General features: G+C 41.0%; 1 pseudogene; it reads left to right on the plus strand.

The window, feature by feature from the left end:
- The first annotated feature begins 228 nt into the window (after positions 1-228).
- LOC113300698 lies at positions 229-328 on the plus strand (annotated as a pseudogene).
- Positions 329-20,704: the final 20,376 nt, after the last annotated feature.

Here is a 20,704-nt window from a genome sequence, read left to right on the forward strand (position 1 = left end):
TCATAACCTCCTTCTACCCTAATAACGTTTCCTCTGCCGAGAAGAATTGTTTTCTGGGGTCCCATACTACTTTCCCATTGTTGGGTCTTTTCGGCGACTTCATGCAAATATGTCATCGCGTCATCAACTGTTTGGTTCTCAAATCCACCAGTACACATAGATTCTACTGTGATTGTGGTGGGATAATCTAAACCCTTATAAAGGATCTGAACTAACCTAACCTTTTCTAAACCATGATGAGGACATTGGGATAATAAATCATTGAACCTTTCCAAATACCTATACAAAATTTCTCCTTCCTGTTGAGAAAATGTGCATATTTGCGTCCTAATAGTCGATGTTTTGTTCCTAGGGAAAAACTTGTTCAAAAAGGCAGATGTAAGTTGTTCATACGTTTCGATTGACCCGGAAGCTAAACTATATAGCCACGATTTAGCTTTATCTTTCAGGGAAAAGGGGAATAACCTAAGTTTCAAAGCATCATCATCTAAGTTTCTAATCCTGAGGGTACTACAAATTTCCTCAAAGTCCCTAACATGGAAATAGGGGTTTTCATTTTCTTTCCCTAAAAATATTGGGAGCAGCTGTAAGGTCCCAGGTTTAAGTTCATAAGTTTTTTCCGTCTCAGCTAACCTGATACATGAGGGACGAGTAGTCCTAGTTGGATTCAACAAAGCTTTAAAAGTTACCATTTGTGGCGCTATCGGAGCAACAGGGATTCTCTCCTCAGTCAAAGGACGTTCAAAAACAGACTCTTCAAAAGTCGGACTCTCTAGATTAAGGTAATCGAGACGCTTCGAACTACTAGGTTTCTCTTTAACAAATCTACCTAGTGCGTCTCTTTTACGTTCAGGCATACAATAGAATTTTCTAAATTGGAAGGGTAAGCAAACACAGATCAAGGCTGACTCAACCAAATCAAATCTATTTATTTCTAGCAAACAAAAAGCATGATGGCTCCACTTAGATTGTTTCTAGACCAGCTTCTAATCCTTCGAACGGGAATTCGTTATAATTTAAGCAAACCCATCTGGAATCAATCCGAGTTAACGTAAGTTAAATAGAGGCGAGGGAAGCTCGGTGGAGCTTTGATACCCAAGGCCTCACCGGTATTACAAGGCGGCGCAGTCACGCATTCAACTTACAAAAACCGTCAAGAACTTCGAAGTATGCTTAAAAGAGTAACCAATATTTTTCGAATGACTTTCCTGTTAATCTCGTTACCCTATCGGTCTCGTTCTAGTCAAAATTTTAGGCTTAGGCTCGCGTAGGTTACGTGTTCCTAAAGCGGGAAAGAAGAGAACGGTGATGAAATCCGAACCTTATCTTGTATGGCCAGGCCTTGCCCTTTACTAGAAAAATAAATGTATGTATTCAGTCCTCAACATATATGCACACGAAGGAGTCCAGTAACTCGCTGACAGGGGATTCACGAGTGTTTAGAATCTTACCTCCCGTTCCAGACGGGGGATGAATCGCTTGTAGTCGACTCGGGCCACAGACTCCGATGTCTAGTGTACGAACCCAAGGTGCAGAGACAATATCGTAATTGTCCTCCTTCTCTGCAAAAATTTTATATTTAAAGTACCCTTCCGTAGGGTAATAAAAAATAATAATGTCCCAAAGTCCCAAAGTCCAAAAAGAAAAGAAAAATTACAAAAATAATAAACCCTAATACAGTTTTTTTTCTAAAAGAAAATAAACAAACCCTAAACTAAAATTGTCTAAAATAAAATTGTCTTCTTTTCTGTTCTTTTTGCTTTAATCTTTAGCTCCAAGTCTTTATGAAATCACCAAACTCTTTGGCTCAATTTTCTTTATGATCCAGAACCTGTAGACACAAGATAAATACACAAAAACATAAAAAAGAACAAAAAAATAAAAAAAATAAAAAATAAAAAAATCTAAAACCCTAAAAACAAGTCCGCGTCAGCGGCGCCAAAAATTGATGTGATTTGTAGATAGTGGTAAAAAGTGATTCGATTCTCGAACCTGTGAAGGATAACTTTAGACTTAAATTCAAAACTAAATAGAAAACTCACTAATAATTATAACAAACAGTGACAAAGTTGGTATCAATATTAAAAGAACACTGAGGCTAAGATTCCACTATTTTCCAAGTTTAAGGTGATTTAATCCAATCTTTGTATTCATGCAATTTTCTCGTTCAATTTGATTCTTACTATTGCGACAAGTAGATTTTCAAAAGCAATAATGGTAAATACCAAGTATGAAGCATCAAAAGTCTTAAGATAAGCATACTCCATCAAAATAGACCACAATTACTCAATTAAAAATCATATTCGATATTAGTTCAAGGCAATAAAATAATAATAAAATTACAATAAATAGATAAAAGAGAATATACCACTTCTTGTTGGAAAAATAGATTTCTCTAGTGCCTCAACAATGGGGTTTAGCTCCTCATATTAACCATGTTCTCAAAATATGTTTTTATAGCTCAAAAGTGTACAAGGAGGTGAAAAAGTGATAACACAGCCTATTCGCAACAGTGTGAAGGTGTTGCAGAATCTCTGTTACGAAGAGGAAACAGTAGCTAAAGACCTAATGCAATTACTGTTGATAAACGATAGATGGGTTCTGCTGTTGAATAGCGATAGTGTTCTGCGACAGATACTTGTGCGTCAATGTTCTTCGTGTTCTTCCTCTTCAGCAGCAGCAGTAGAATAAGGTATTTTCCTGTAACTCGATCTCTATATCTCTGTGGTGTTCTAAACTTCTCTGAAAGGTTTCGTCCCCTTTCTATGAGTTATCCCAACTCTTTTTATATCCCACAGGTCGATTTAATCTCCAAGAAATCTCCTTTTTCTTTTTGCCAAAGTTACGGGTTTTATCTATTCTTTCCATATCCTCATACGCGGCTTCAAACACTCCCTATGCTTCTCACGCGTCTTCCAAGTATAATCCAACGTCCCAGACTCTCTCAAAGATAGTCTTAACTTCAACAGAGAATCTTATTTCCTTATCTACCTGATAGTTTCCATATATCAACCAAAATCCCGTGAAAAACTTCACCTCCCTGTTTTAGACAACTCGATGATTTCCTCCTCTATTTTCGAATCTAGAGGGATTACCATCCCTGTTTTGATGAATCTAGTGAATCCCAACAAATATCCACGTCAAACTCCGACTAAATCTGCTCCTAGTCATCAACAGAACTTCGATAAACTTCCACCTCCTCTGTTTCACTCCAACACGGTTGTCCAGCCCAAAATACTCGATCCAAAAATACACACCAACCCTGTAAGGCTCTAACAGGTCCATTCCAACGAAAATAAGCCATTGAATATCCATAGAAATCGCTCAAAACTCCAACCATAAATCTGTCTGCGTCTGCACTATTTTCCAGCCAATTTGAAATTTGAGTTTGGGAAGAAAGGTGGTCGCCCCCTATCCAGAGTGGGGGTGCGAATAACAGCTGCCTTGGGGGTGTCATGAGGGTGCCTCTTATCCAAACCGGGGGTCTGAATAGCAAGTGTCCTCCGGGTGCTTTCCGACAACTTTTCGAGCCAATTTTTTCCAAAAATGTTTATTGGCCAAAAATACCTACAAATAAATAAAACACCATAATAAGTACAAAAATGAGCCCTAACAATATATAGAATCGATACAAATCGGACACAAAAATGTGTCTACCATGCAGCAGCCCCCTGTATGGCGTCATCCGATCGATCAAGAAATGATAGATCCAAGGTATTGTCATTATCACCGGTTTCTTCACCATCCTACAAGTGAATGCAACGCCCTGAAACGCATTGCCCAGAAAAAGCTTAATTCAGAAGATTTGCTTTCTCCTTCCGAAGATTAGTGCGTACGGCTTTCTTGAATTGAGTGCTTGGGGAGATCCAGTTTCATGCAAATGGAATTTCGGAGAACAAGTAAGTTCTGTTAAATAATTTTTTTGAGAAAGATAGTTTTAGATTCTACTGGGGACTTGGCATCCACACTGAGAAAGAGATTTGATGATGCAAATCACTTTAAACATCGTGCTTATTTACCCTTCCATGTGTTCTTTTTCACACGATATTTGCAACTTCATATGTCATGTACTATATCGTTAGAAGAATCACATTATTTATAATCAGAATGCAAATTCCTTCTGAAAACAAATCTCTTTCGGAAAATTCATTCACAAAACTATCTCAAAATAAGCCGATTCAGAATCCAACCACCTATTAGTTCAAAACCTAAAATCAAGAAGTAAAAGGATTTCCTCACACCACTCAAAACAAAGAAAAAACATGAATAAGAAGAAATAGAGCATTCAAGGGAAGTCCTTCAGCAGCAACTCGTCCTTCTGAGAGAAAGCATCTTTCATGTTCTGGAGGGCGGCTTGCTTCAGCTTCAATTCATTAGACAACCTCTCGATCTCTTCTTCTTGGAGAGCAATGCAGTCTGCGGAAAGAACTTCGCGCATTTCACCTTGCAGTTTCTGAAGTTTCTCGATTTCAGAGAACCCTTTGAAGAACCAAGGAGCGTTGAACTCGTATTGCTTGAACACATCCCAATGGAACTCCCAGTTGGAAATCATCTCTTCAGTAGCCGAGCGGCCAGTGGCGACATGCATACCGTGGATGATGGATAAAGCCTCTTCAACACGTTTGGCTAATGGGAAGCGGCTCTTAAGTTTTTTGGTAGTATCAATATGGCCGTGCTTCTTCCATATTTCGGTATACAACTCCTCATGCTTGGCCGGCACACTGAATTCTCCAACCAGCACATGACCCGTATAAGGAACGTCGAAGGGAAGCTCGAAGACATCTCCAGGAATGACGTATTGCATCACCAACGCTTCGTCGATCACATGAGCCTTATCATCCGCAAGAGATTCTTTAAGGGAAGCAACCGTGATTGCCTTGGCTGGAGGAGCTTGTTCGATTATAGATTATTCAGAAGGAGCCACCTCAAAAATCGTGGATGCTGTCTTTCCTTCGTTCCTCACGGTGTTCGTCTCACCCAGAAGATTAATTTCTGCTACGGCCTCATCGACAAGCTCACTGAAGTCACCGCGCTGGGAGACGTTTCTCTCGTGATCAGCCGAGCTTGCATCATCTTTGTTATTGTCTTGAAGAGGATCAGTATCACTAGACTTCTTATTATGACTACGTGCCAATCTTGCGAAAGCGTTTTCTTTCGGAATTCCCTGATCATAAACAATAATTACTTTAGTGAAAGTTACTCAAGAGGAATGAAATTAAAGGATCAAACAGAAAGGGATTTAAAATACCTGCATATTAGAGGAATTAAGGACCACAGGACGACATGCTTGCTTCTTGGCCTGGAGACTGCAACCAGTAGTATCATCCCTGGTTCGTTTACCTGGAAGCGGCTTCAATCGCTTGAATTGCTTCAAAGTGTCGGCAGACAGCTTACTGCGAGGAATTGTCGCAACTTCTTCAGAAAACGTTTGGAAGGTTAACAACTGATCCCTCCAAAAATCCTTATACTTGGAAGTTATCATTGGCCTTCTTCCAACGGGTAGAAAGGGAAAACTCTGCTCTGGTGTAAAGATGTCAGCATTGACAATATATGGAACAAGATCCTTTGAAGGCACTGGTGGACGACGAATTAGAACACCCTGGTCAAATCCCATTTGGCGTGCAGCTCTGTCGATGTTATAGGGATCGATACTAAGGACTTAGTCAAAGAGGGATTTAGCGTGCCATCCAAACACGTGGCGCTATACACCAGGATATGGGAAAGCTACGGACATATCGCCACGACCAAGAAAATTACTAGTCGATTTGCGTTGGTTAAGCGTGTGGAGGAAGCTTTGTCTTCGATTGACGACATGTGCAATGTGACTGGTAATACTGTTTCTGAGGATGTAGTCTCGAGCTGGAGGTTCCATCGTGACACGTGTGTAAACTTCGAGTTCAATGTTCCTTGGTTCGTTGAAGGTTTCTCTGAGGTTGAAAAGTTGTTGTCCGAAACAGTCGAAGGTCCTTCTGCAGATATGGTGAAGAAGCAGGAAGCAGAAGTCGAAAATTTATCCAAGAAGCTGAAGTTGAAGAGGGAGGCTCCCCAAAGCACGAAAGAGGCTTTTTCCAAGAAGATCAAGACATTGTTGAAAAATTTTCCTTGAACGCATTTCTGTCTTCTGAACTTCTTATTTTAGGTTTTTTTTTTTTTGAAAGGCAAATGAAACACCTAGTTTACGGTTTTGATTTCCTGGATTTTTGGTTTGATAGACAAATGTTACCTTGAGGGTTTTGGGTTATTATTTGGAATGAACTGTTTTTAGAATAACAATGCTTTTTGGTTACGATTGCGAATGGTGCAAACATCCCAGGAAAGCCACTGAATTGTGAGCATTGCTTGTCGACAGAGAGCATGAGATTAAACATAACATGGCTATTGGTTTCATCATTCCTGTGAAAACCTGAAGTAGTACACCATGTATTTTGTGTAGGCAAGACTTACTCGGTTTTTAGGTCTTCTGGTGAAAAAGGAATCTCCCGGATGTAAGACCGAGTTTTGTGGGAAACATCGCCGTGACTGTGGAAAGTCCCCAGTCATTCCTTGTCGTGTTGCCGATTCCTGGGAGGATCGTTCATTCTAACCCCTCGGAAGTCCCCAGTCGTCCCTTGTCGTGTCACGACTGGTAATCAAGCCGCCTAGTAGTTGAATCGTCGGTTCCTGAATGGATCGTTTGATTTTACTGTCCTGACGTCTGGGTCGAGGTATGAGATTGAGGATTGAAAATTGACATCGTGATCGAAAGATCAACCTCCCATTGTGGTCGCCAATTGTTTGAGGGTGAAAACAATTTCTACCGATTTTGGTAATTTCGGGTATGTGGGTGAGAAACGAGTTTAAACCCTAAACAATATACTGCAAGGGAGTACTTTAGATTCGAGAGATAAATCTGTACAAATCTGGCCTAAACCAAGAAATGGTCGTTCCAAACTTGCTTCGGTCACAAAGTGAAGGAGAAGGGTTGGTTTTGAGGAGGGAAGCGAAGAGAGTGTTGAGACCAGAATAGTTGATTCTGGAAGAGTAGTTGTTTCACGACTTGTATCAGAAAGTGGGAAGCTAACAGATGGAAAGCTAGCAAATATTTTCTGAGTGTTGTATCCTCCTGACCTGAACTTGTTGTTCGGTGGAAATAGGTAAGACCTATTTATACAAGTCGAACTGAAACGTACTCTGGTCTCGTAAGAAATGGAAAACAGATGAGTAAATGAGAGGAGGTGTTAACCGGTAACGCCTGGAATCGATATTACATAAAAGAAAGCGTTTCACCATTACTCCCTGTATTTACTAACCGCCTCATCCTTATGACACTGTCTTATAACGGGCGTAGTGTACGCCGCACGCTGTAAACCGCCAAACCAATACCCAATGAGCATCCCCCAGTTTGTGACATGTGTTGATGTCTCGAGTGCTTTCGTGGAAAACATGTAGCATGTTGTTGTTCGGCAAGTTGAGCTTGAGAGACTTTCCGGCTCGATGGTGACCTTCGACGGTCGAGATTTTGCATCTTGAGAGGAAGGGTAGCCGTTGATTATTGCAACCCTTCGTTTGGTAGACAGTGGCCTAGTTTAGGCGCGGCCAAAAGTTAGGGTTTTGGCTTTGTTTGTGCGCGACCAAACTAGGGCTTGGCGCCGGGTCAAAGGTTTCCATGCGTTAGCTGGTAACCTTGGACGGCTAAGATCTATATCTTAGATGGAAAAGTGATCGTTGATCTTCGCAAGACTTTATTTTGGTAGCCGCCTAGGGAAGGCCGGCATGGTATGGCGCGGCAAGGTGGTTGGCATTCCATTGGCACATGTGGCATGGACGGCATGCCTTGACGCTGTTTGGGCGTGAAAAAAACTAGGGTTTTGGGCCAAAGGTTACCATGCGTTGGTTGGCGACCTTAGACGGCTAATATTTGCATCTTAGATGGAAGGATGGCCGTTGAGCGTGGGAATCCTTTGTTTTGGTAACCGCATATGGAAGGTCGACATGGTATGGCGCAGCAAGGTGGCTGGCATGCCATTGGCACATGTGGCATGGCCGGAATGCCTTGGCGCGATTTAGGCGTGACCAACACTAAGGTTTTGGCGTTGGGCCAAAGGTTACCATGTGTTGGTTGGTGACCTTGGACGGCTGAGATTTGCATCTAAGATGGAAAGGTGGCTGTTGATTGTCGCACGCCTTCGTTTTGGAAGCTGTAAAGGGAAGGCCGGCATCGCATGGCTTAGGCGCAGCAAGGTAGATGGCGCCGCATGCCATTGGCACATGTGGCATGGTCGGCATGCCTTGGCGTGGTTTAGGCGCAGCCAAACTAGGGTTTTGGCGTTGGGTCAAAGGTTACCATGCGTTAGTTAGTGAACTTGGACGGCTGAGATTTGCATCTAAGATGGAAAGGTGGTCGTTGATTGTCGCGCGCCTTCGTTTTGGCATCCATGAAGGGAAGGCCGACAGTATATGGCGCGGCAAGGTGGATGGCATGTCATTGGCACATGTGGCATGGCCGGGATGCCTTGGCGCGGTTTGGGCGTGACCAAAACTAGGGTTTTGGCGTTGGGACAAAAGTTACTATGTGTTGGTTGGTGACCTTGGACGACTGATATTTTTCATCTAAGATGGAAGGGTGGCCGTTGATTGTTGCACGCCTTCGTTTTGTCAGCCGTGAAGGGAAGGCCGGCATGGCATGGCTTAGGCGCGGCAAGGTGGATGGCGCGGCATGCCATTGGCACATGTGGCATGGTCGGCATGCCTTGGCGTTGTTTAGGCGCGGCCAAACTAGGGTTTTGGCGTTGGGCCAAAGGTTACCATGCGTTGGTTGGTGACCTTGGACGGCTGAGGTTTGCATCTAAGATGGAAGGGTGGTCGTTGATTGTCACACGCCTTCGTTTTGGCAGCCGTGAAGGGAAGGCCGGCATGGCATGGCTTAGGCGTGGCAAGGTGGATGTCGCGGCATGCCATTGGCACATGTGGCATGGTCGGCATGCCTTGGCGTGGTTTAGGCGCGGCCAAACTAGGGTTTTGGCGTTGGGCCAAAGGTTACCATGCGTTGTTTGGCGACCTTGGACGGCTAAGATTTGCATCTAATATGGAAGGGTAGCCGTTGATCATGCACGCCTTCGTTTTGGTAGCCGCATAGGGAAGGACGACATGGTATGGCGCAACAAGGTGGTTGGCATTCCATTGGCACATGTGGTGCGGCTGGCATGGTTGTCATGCCTTGGCGCGGAGGTGCGGCTGGCATGGCATGACATTGGTGCAGTGGTGTGGATGGCATGGTTGGCATGCCTTGGCGCGGAGGTGCGGCTGGCATGGAATGCCATTGGCGCAATGGTGCGGATGGCATGGTTGGCATGCCTTGGCGCGGAGGTGCGGCTGGCATGGTTGGCATGCCTTGTCACGAAGGTGCGGCTGGCATGGTATGCTATTGGCGCTAGGGGTGTAAATTCGGGCAGGCCAGGCCGCCCGGCCCAAAAACTAAGACAGGCCGGGCAGGCCAGGCTTAATATTTGTGAGCCCGTAAACAAATTCAGGCCGGGTAGGCCGAGTAAAAGTAGACAATTTGCTACCCAAAGACCGTCCAAAGCCCGCTTTTTATACGGGCAGGCTAGATCGTGCCGGACAGGCCACTATTTTGATATTTTATTTTATTTTTTTAAGTTTAAATTTTCAAATGAATGTTATTAAATTTATTTATTTTTAATACAATATGCTTTCCTTTCTAACATTGCATACCATAAGTGATAGTATTATTTTATATTTAAATTACAATGACAAACTTTTAATTTTAGCCTATAATAAATAATTTATTACCATTAATGTTTTGAAAAGGCTAATTATAAGTAAAAACAACTATATATTTTATTTTTCTTGACAAAAAATTGAAAATTATAAAATGGTAACTTTTAAGTCTTTTTAAGAGGATATTAAAATGATTAATGGACATAGAAGGCTTTCAGGTTGGGTATCAGGTTGGGCATCATAATTAATTGCAATGCCGGAGACCGCCCAATAATTTAATCCAGGCCAGGCCGGGTGGCCCATGACGGGCCATAACAGGCTTTGGGCTACTTCGGGTATAGGCGGGCTCGGGCGGGTACAGGAAAACCGAGTATTTTCGGGTATTATTTACACCCCTAATTGGCGCAGTGGTGCGGCTGGCATGGTTGGCATGCCTTGGCGCGGAGATGTGGCTGGCATGGTATGCCATTGGCACAGTGGTGTGGCTGGCATAGTTGGCATGCCTTGGCGCGGTGACGTGGCTACCATGGTCTGACATTGGCACAGTGGTGCGGCTGACATGGTTGGCACGCCTTGGCGCGGTAGCATGAGAGTTAGGGTTTGACATAGATGATACCAGTCAGTGTTAAGGGTTCTGCCGTGGAACATGACCCATGTAAAAAAAAGGGTACCCCGGTAATTCTTACGTAGGCATGTTGATTGATTCAATAAATGTGCTAATGGTCATAGTGACGTCATGCCAGATGTGCAGTTTTATGATTTTGACCCTAAGCTAAAAACCACCATCAACAGGCGTATACACCACATGCATGCCTGGTCGGCCCCACCAAAACTTGCACCCAAGCTCGGATTCGGTCAAGCATAGAGAGTGATGCTTTCACACCTCCTAAAACCCTAAAAAAATCCATCAACGGTCGTAAATAAGCGTCATAAACCATCTCGTCCGTACAACTTTGCTAGCTTGGACGGACAGCCTAGGTTGAGAGCTAGACGACCAATGAAGCATACCTGTGATCACCGTCCGTCACTCTTCCACATGGAGTGATCGACCATGAGATGGCTCTCCCATGCGGCCTCCAACCGATCACTCGAAGATGGATGGACGTGATGATGTTTCAAGACGCTTAATACGCGACTTATTCGGTTAAGCCTTAAAACAGCGATGCTTCATACATATTGATCATATTTGATGCATTACATGCATAGAATACACACGATATTTTATAAATATATATTTCTTAAATAACTTAGTTATTTAACTTAGCACCATATGCTATTTCCAGTGGATCCTACGATCCACTCATTCGAGACATCAAGCATGTCACAAACTGGGGGATACTTACTGGGGTATTGGTCTGGCGGTTTACAGCGTGCAACGTGCAAAGCGACATCATAAGAACGTGTCAGGAGGCATGGACGATTAGCGATGATGGGAGAAGTGGGAAAAGACTGATCGTGTGACACTAACACGACCCCACTATTCCATCACTCCACTTCCTCCACTTCCTACGAGAGACGAGGATTGTGCTCAATAACTTTTATAAATAGGTTCTCCTCCCTATTTCCAAGACATACAGAAATCAAGTGTTGATACAACTTATTCAAACACCCAGAGATGATTGCTTACATTATTGCAAGCCAGTTCGATATTCTGATATAAGTCATAAACAACCAACACCTCCACAATCTCAACACCTTCTTCGCTTCCCTCCCTAATATCAACCCCATCTCCTTCACTTTGTGACCGAAGCAAGTCTGGAATGGCCATTTCTTGGTTTAGGCCAGAATTATATAGATTGATCTCTCGAATCAGAAAGCACTCCCGTGCAATTCATTTGTTTAGGGTTTAGATTCGTTTCTCATCCACACACACCCAAATTTACCAAAAACCGCAGAAACAGTTTTCACCCATAAACAATGGGTTATTTGGATTAGGGTGAATTGAAGTTCTTCTTCTCTGGATATCTTACCTTTTCTTCCATCTTCTACAAAAAGATTATCAGTCTGAGTTTTACTGATATTTTCATTTCCTCCTGAAGTAGATGTCACGGGTGAGTTACTATCTACATCCGTCTTTAGGATATATCCAACCAAAAATGCCTTCTCTTCTTTAGTTTGACCATAGTCAGCGAAAGTCTTTTCAACTATTTCTTCTACTTTATGTTCTTCATCAAGTCTTCACAGTTCGCATCAACATGATCGACCATGAAGCACTCTTTGCATATCTCATATGGTTGCATATCAAAGTGATATCGGACCTATACTTTTCCACCTGATGGAGTATCCAACCATCCTCTCCTTCTTAAATGATCTTTTAGATTAACGTCCACATAAATCGTATTAGTTACATGTCCTCTAGCAGTTTTTCTCCTCCCTTCTGGAAGAACCCTTTTCCCATATCCTTGCAAATATCTTCAATCATCTTATTATTAAGTACAATTTTCTTGAGATTTTTTAATCGAACACACCAAGTTTGGCTCAAAAACTTATGATCACTAAGAGGGATATTTGTTTTATATTGTTGCAGGCAAAGAAAATAACCACTTATAGACCACGGGCCATTGGATATGACAATAGTATATGCATTTGTCCTTTCAAATCTAAATAATAATAGATTTGTTCCTTTAGATATAATTTGGTACATACGATAACTGGTCCATCTGAGATAGATATCTTTCTTGACTTCTTCATGTATAGGGTCCTTGGAAATAATCTTACCAAGCAATCTGTAAAAGAATTCCTCAGCAGCGTCAACTTGAGCGGATGTAATGGTTCTTCTGATGGTTCTTGATGAACTCGCTTCAATGCTAGCTGTCTGCATCTGCAAATATAGATTATCCGTATGTGATCTTATGTACTTATATAAATGGATTTCGCTAGGGTTTGGAGTAATGATAGGATATTGTATAAGGTTATAAAAGACTTGGAACTATTCGAAATATTTTGGTTTCCAAATATCATGAGCATGATGACTGAATACCATATAACTCGGGAAATCAGTTTTGACCAAATTTTGAATTGTAAATGGGGGGAGAATTTTCCGAAAATTGTTGCTAAGATTGCGATGGTAAAGAAAAAACGAGTCAACATAGTTAACCCATTATTTTTCATAGTAGTGTATAAGATTAGCCATGATTATCAGTGAAGATCAGGGTTTGATGAAAGGAAGAAACTCTGGAACTGATGGAGAGTGGATAGATGGAAAACCAGGTTCAAACTAGTTTGAAGACATATATGTTGAAAAACAACACTATTGTTGGAGAACAAGCACAACTGCGATAACTCAAAAGAAAGATCAAGATCTTTTCTTTTCTACCATGACCAATATAAACAACTGGATAACACAGAAATCAACTTGAGATCTGTAAAAGAATTAGAAACCCATTAGCGTTATTACTTCAAAAAATTTGAAAATAAATTGATGAAATAACTAGATAAAAGTTTGATTATCTCAACAAGCTAATCAAAAGATCAAAACATATGAGTAAAACTTTGAAAATCAAGTAAAATGATAAGAGACATGTTTTTGAATTATAATATGTAGTTACCTAAAATCGTTGAGAGGCTAGAGACGGGATTCTAGGGTTTCTGAAAGTGAGTTACGGGAGGTTGAGCACGATCAGTCTTCGCCTAAACCATCCACAATGGCCGTTCAAAGGATGCTTTGGTCACATGGAAGATATTTAGGGCTGGTATCAGGGAGGGAAGCAGATGAATAGAGAGGTCAGAGAATTCTAGGTTTGAAGAATAATTGCTCTGAGAGGTTATGGGAAAGATATTGTAGCTTGAAAAAATAGATGACCTATTTATAGCTGAATTCTCTAATCTTAGGTCGGTGAAGATAAGGATTGCTCTCCGTGTCGTGCGGGTCAATTCTCCCGTCTCTTCAGGAATAGGTATAAACTAGGTCGAGTTTATCTCATTATTCCACCGTCTGTACTCTCTTGTGTGGTGAGAAGTAAGCCGGGTATTTCTCACACGTGCGGTAGACCGCCAGACCGAAACCCTAACTGTGATTCCCGTCATTTGTGTGAAGCTGAGTCATCCTTTGTGATGACGTGTTAAGAGAGAGAAATATTATCTTTATCCGAGTTGGCCGAGATAGAGAGATATTCTCCGATTTGTAAGAATGATTGGAATGAGTCACGTGAAAAGGCATGGGATGCCTCAGAATTCGTGTGGAGAGGAGACTCGATTCCTACATGACGCTCGTGCCTACCATGGGGAATATTCAGCCGTATCTGAGATTTCCCGAGAGATTTGAATCTCTCCGAGATTTTGCAGAGAGATTTGAATCTCTCTGAGATTTTGCAGAGAGATTTGAATCTCTATGAAGATTTTCTTAACGGATCCAAATCTCTCTGTGGTCAGCTGGGGATCGTCCTAGAGAGAGAGAAAAGGCTTTGTAGCCTGATTAATGCCTCTGCGAGACTTTGGCTCACTTGTCTTTGACCAGCGTATCTTGCAGAGATGTGTTAGGAATCAACTGTGTGTCCATATGATGAGCCAACAAGACCAGTGTATCTGGAAAGGATGTCCTAGGAGTCTTTCGAAATGGCCCATAGGTAGAATAACCAGCGTATCTCGTGGGGATGTCCTAGGAGTTATTCGGAAACCTCAGTAAGTCGAGTCATAGCCTAAAGCATACATGACCAGTGTATCTCGCGATGATGTACTAGGAATCAGTCCTTGATCTCAAATAGGGTGAGTCGTGCTTACAGGAGGTATGCACATCTCTGCTCTGGGTCATAAGTCCGTCGGGGACGTATTTACGCATCTACAGAGCCTACATGACCAGCAGCATCTCGTCGAGGATGTATACTAGGAATCATGGCATCACAATCAGCTCCGTCTCGCGAAGACATGCTGGAATTGTGTGGTTTAGTTTTCCCAGTTGCTAGAGTTATCCTTTATATAGTTTTCAAATAAGGGTTTGCAATCCAAGTTACCTTAGTAAAAAATCATTCAATATTCACCGTTAGATGAAAAACCTGATTCAACCAAGCTAATATTTTTCAACTGTTAGATCAAACATAGCTTGTTACACACAAATGAAATGTACCCTCATTTAGTTTTATGTAACCGTACCCAAACGTGTACACCATGTTGGTTCACAAATAGTTAACCGAGGTTAGCCATATGATTACTCTCATATCAACCCTATTCATCTTAACCATAACTAGTTCAAATAACTAAAATGAAATTGTTAGAGCACTGCTCGGCCGAACTCGCAAGGCGTTGCTATCTCAAGCTTGTTGTCAAGTTTAGTTTCCAAAACTATAAGTCTTGATTTCTAGTCTACTCATAGCTAAGTATCGGACTAGGATAGAAAGTGTAGTTGAGCTCTAGACTTCGTGGCGATGATCATACAAAGACGAAGAACTACTCAAGGAAATGGTGAAACTTCATCGACTAAAAGGTATGCGGAGACTTGAACTTATCTATCACTCAAAAGTAAATCTACTCTATCTCCTATCTTGAGACAAAAGTCGTATTGCTATATAGACTATGATTATACACATTTGCTATTTCGATCCAAGTTTATCTCGCTTATCTATTTCTCGACATATGTGTTGGTAATCTTTCGCTTTGGCCAAGTTCATCTTTACTAGTGACGAAAGTCATATTAGTTTCAATTACTTGAAAATTGCTTTGATGAAAAATAGCTTGTGAACAACAACTATATAACATCCTCTAAGAATGTTTTAATGATTGAAATGAGAGTTTAGAATATAACCTTGAAAGGATATAAACATTGTGTGATAACTCATACGTGTGTAAGTCTTTATTTCTTGAACCAAAGTATGCGTACTTTGCTGCTCAGGAAAACCGAGACTGAAGTCCGCTTACTATCGGAAGTTCACATCCCATGAATTTCTGCTGGAGTTTGTGAACTGAAAACAAACTTATTCCGGGTACTTAAGTCCGTGTACCGGTATGCGTACTTAAGTGGGTTAGTTTATGTTAGAGAATTGCTCGGTTGAACCCACCAAGCGTTGGTATGTCAAGTTTGGTTGTCATTTTTTAGTGAATAAAAACTCATGTTAAGAGTCGCTTGATTATGTACTATAGTCAACTTCGTATAGGTTAGATTGAAAGTATTAGGATAATGAGACTTTACAAGTATTGCGAAGACTGGAAGATGTGAAGAAGCAAGGAGCTACAATGACAACATCATCCTTCCACTCGAGGTTAGTGATATTTGACTTGAACTGTTTCATTCCCAAACGTATCTTTCAATTCGTGCATATTAAAAACAAAACTGCGAAGCATGATTGAACTCTATATAGACATAGTATTAAGGAATACAATACGAGGTTTATTGCTTAACCATTAAACTTTGTATATAAGACATCGACGTAATCGTTTAAATGTTATTGTGATTATGTATGGGTATGAGGTGAGGATTTCATCCTAGGGAACAATGTTTTACATGTGTTCTAAGGAAGTAAATTCATGAACTTGGTTTGTGAATCGAAAAGGAAATCGCCCGGTGTTATTGGTATTGTTATTCATTGCATATCTTGTGAAGAACCAATATGTGTGATTAGTATAACCGTTCATGACTTGTTTGTGTTCTTGGTAAAACTATTCACAAAGGCCTGACTTATGTATTGGTATGACTTTTATTAGTGAAACCGATCTTAAGTAATCACCTGAGATGGTATGATCGAGTTTGTGATTTTATGTCTGACCAAATCTGGGTAAAGGGGAACCGATACTAGTAAGAGGTGAAGTATATCACAAAGGTGAATTGATCCTTGTATGAGGTGTAGTAAGTTTATAGCAGAAAGGGGAACCGATCTATGGACATGTGCAACACGTTTTTAGGCAAAGGGGAACCGATCAATATTTTTGGGCAGAGCATTTCCAGGAATTATGGAAACCGAATTCGTGCTTTAATGAATATCTTGAGAATATTTTCGGTTTTGGAAATTCCTTGGTGTCCAAACTTCCTTGTATATAAATATTGAAGTTTGCATTTCTAGAAAACTAATCCTTTGTAACAGCAAACTACCTATTTTTGTGTTGCTACTGGTGAAGCCGCCTATTCGAAGAGTAGAGTAACCTAATTAAGTGAAATCTCTTACGGTCGCTCGTTTTAAAGTCTTCTTTGGGATTGAGAAGCTCTATTAGTACCGTTGGTGGGAAACTAGATAATTGCGGTTTATCTTTTGTTCTCATTGATTTGATTGACTAACGGTGGTTGAACTTTGATTGCACCTAGTTTGTTTATGCTTGAGGATCTTATCTTCTGATATAATATTCACTCAAACTAGTTCAGAGTTTCGAAAGGGATCTTTAGACTGTTTGTAGATCTAAAGACGATCTTGTGATAATCCATTATTAACATACTCCATTATGTGCGTGATTGATCACAAGAGATTCAAGTTGTTGTGTGCAGGTATTTATTGAAGATCTAAGAAGATTTGAAGACAAATAAGATATTGAAGATTTGTGATTTGGGGTTCATAATCTTCGGTGTGCACAATATTTGTTTCAGTAAAAAGAGGATCCAACTATATCGGTTTTATCCTTATGATAGAATTGGATTGATTACTTGAGTAGATCGGCATCAACACAATTCTTTGGATTAAGAGTGTTGATTACAAAATATTAACGATTACTTCGGTAATTGAACATAAGATAGATCTAAGGACCTGACGAAGGAGTTTATGTTAAGATAAACAGAAGAGACTTTGTCCGACTCATATCATTTGGTTGAAGAGAGTTGATACCGAACAGATTTGTTGTTCCTTTACTGTTTGGAATACGAACCAAAGGAATTGTTCCAAGTATGTGACTTATTCATAAGTTGGAGGTGTGGGAATACAGACGGAATTAGGTGAACTATAGGTTTATTTGCTTGGTCTGACCTATACGAAGTTAGGTTATTTTGTATAGCGGCTTAATCCTGAAAGTATTCAATTATGGACAAGGTCCCGGGGTTTTTCTGCATTTGCGGTTTCCTTGTTAACAAAATCTTGTAGTGTCATTTACTTTTATTTTCCGCAATTATAATTGTCTTTATTATAATTTAAAGTAAATTATACAAACGTTAATTCCAATTTACTTGATAAGTAATCCTATTATGTTTGGTTAAGTCCGAACCTTTTTATCAAGTAAACATACTTCGTTGTTGTATTGTCTCGATCTCGTATCCATAGATGATCACATGAAGTGTGAACTGATTAGTTGCATTGTATCGACTCAGTCCATAGATAATCACTTTCGGAGAAAGGACTTATAGGTAGGAAAAGTTATAGACTGAGGTATATTTGGGTACCCTCGTCTTTTCATTTTCTAAAAAATATTATTCGTGAACTTAAACTTCTATAAACTAAGGAATGCATACTTGCAAACCGTGGCTATAAAGTTCATGAATTGATTCGAGTGAATCAAATTATTTTTGCTTCAATTGTGTCTTGTATACTTCTATGAGATCTAAGCAATTGAAAAACTCTCTAACTAGTTCTCTTGAGTCATTTGAACTAGTTATGGTTAAGATGAATATGGTTGACATGAAAGTTCCCATATGGCTAACCATTTGGTTAACTACCGTTGAACCTGTAGTTGCATCTTTTCTGATGACTACACCCATGTAAATCTAAAGGATATAAACTACTCAAACATTCAAGATTCAAGATGAACAAGATGTAAAGAACATGATAAGTAAATATTGACACAGGCATATAACGTGGTTCGGCCATGAAGACCTACGTCCGCAGGAAAGAAGATGTTTTTTTATTGATTATAAGGTCTTACCCTTGAAAGAACTACAAATGTCACTTAGACTTCTTATTCTCTCTCTCTCTCTCTATATCTCTCTCAGGAATTCTCTGTAGAAAGACCATCTAAAATGTTACATAAGTTGTCCATCTCCTTATACATGGACTGGTATTTATAGGCAAATTAGACTCGTGAAGGCCTGGTCTTGCCGAGTTAGTGGAGTTGTCGTACATCACTTTCACCGCTTCTGATTGGTTCTATACTATCCCTCGTGATGGCTTGCTTGGTTCTCCCTCCGAGTTGTCTCGCCTTGCTTGTCATCGTGCAGCCCTTCTCTGGAGAACCTCGTGCTCTATCATCTCTAGGTCATAGTATAGATCGCCCGAGCCTTCTACTGCGATGCAGATTCATCCACGTCTGTTCTTATCCTTCATTAAATGCAGTCCTTCTTTTTAGACTTGACCATATGATCAGATTAGACTACTCCTCACACGCATCATTCATGTGGCGTTGTAGCAGGCATCTCGATTCAGACGAACTCACCTTTTTAGAGTAGGATTCGGTGTTCCTATCCCATTATCTTATCATGTATTCATACCTTAGGATGTTGACACGTGGCCATCGGGTAATTTACCCTCACATTTTGCTTATTTTCTTTGCAACTTGTCAAGGGCATGTTGGGAAGAAAATTTCGTAACCATCCCGTCTTTATCTCCATGTCCGAGATTTCCGCCACGTCTGCACTTTTAGTGCGCTTTTACCTGTTAGACTTGAGGCGCCGGTTGGTTATCCATTGGTTTGTTATAAAATCTTTTGGGAAAAGAGAATGACGCCTTTTTTATCTGTTTTCAGAGTTCAGAACTTTTTCATTCTTTCTCTCCTTTATCTCTTGTTGTTTCTACTTAACTTCTTGTCTCCTATAAAGAAGTTCATTATGTCTGGGAGAAACTTTCCATCTCGACATTCAAGGCGGTATGGTCCCTTTTCTTTGTTTTCTCTGGTGGTTTACGCCATTATATTTGTTTGGATCAATGGTTCTTGCCATTGTTTTACTCTTTTTTGGGTTCCGTGATCATCATGATTACTTTAATCGATGATTTTCTCCATTGTTCTTCACTGTGAAGTTTCTGATAATCACCGTCATTATCTCCGTCTTTCTTATTGTTTACGCCGATTTCTCACCGGTGTAAATTCTGATTTGTCTTTGATTTGTTTTTCTTAGTGCTGATAAGAGACCGATGAGGACTGCGGGTACTAGTCGTTCCTCCGGTATGTCTGATGCCGATTTCTTAGCCTTGATGAAGACTAAACATCGTCTTCAAAGGTTTCAGTCAGTTTTTCCACTCCGGAGGGTCAGGCCAGCGTTTTGTCGAAGAAACTCTTGTTGGACAACCCTTGTGGGCCCAACGAGATCATCGTATCATCGGGCCAACTCGATGTTGGGCTCCGCCTTCCTCTGTACTGTCCATTGGATTCTTTCCAGTACGAGGTGCTTACTATGCTCGATCTTCAGCGAGTCATATTTCATCCTAATGGTAATTTCTATAGGATCATGCGATAATGCCCTCGGCGAAGCCAAGTAAAAGTCACCGAGCACGATTTGAACGAGTTCACCCCCGATCTAAAGGATTTATATTCGCCTGCGTCCTTCGTGGAAAATTATTGGTGCCAACAATCTGATACCCTTGAAGGCTTTGGAGTCGGGATTTTTAGATCTCGGAAACCTATCCGAGGTTCTGCTCTTATGTCTGATTTGGATCCTACCAACCCCACCCAATATACACTTCACAAGACTCATGATCCAAAGTGGCACGTAGCTCCTCTTCGTATTGTGGGACGTTACATATTTGGTTGGAATGAGGCTGGGGATGTTCTTCCTGGGATTCCTGAGATGCATGGTCATCTGCAGACTTACAAACCATGGGAGCTTAGATGGGTTCCACCTCGTAGGAGTCCTTAACCGTCTCCCCGAGTTACTGGGGATGCTAAGGTAGGAAATACTGTCTTACTGTTTTGACGTATATATACCTTGCCCCTGTTAGCATTCGATATTATATTGTGTTTGGCAGAGGAGAAGGGTTGTTGATGGTGTTGGGCCATCTAATGCTCCTGCGGTTGTGGCACAGCATGCCATGGAGGTAGATATTGGTGCATTGTTTGGTGAGAATGAGGTAGTGGACCTTGGTTATGCATTATTTAATGATCTTGACCAAGCCTTGTTGAATGATCCCGTCAATCCCGATAGCGTCAATATTGT

The sequence above is a fragment of the Papaver somniferum genome, chromosome 7 (genome assembly GCF_003573695.1).
Source record: "Papaver somniferum cultivar HN1 chromosome 7, ASM357369v1, whole genome shotgun sequence".
Classification (NCBI taxonomy): Eukaryota; Viridiplantae; Streptophyta; class Magnoliopsida; order Ranunculales; family Papaveraceae; genus Papaver; species Papaver somniferum.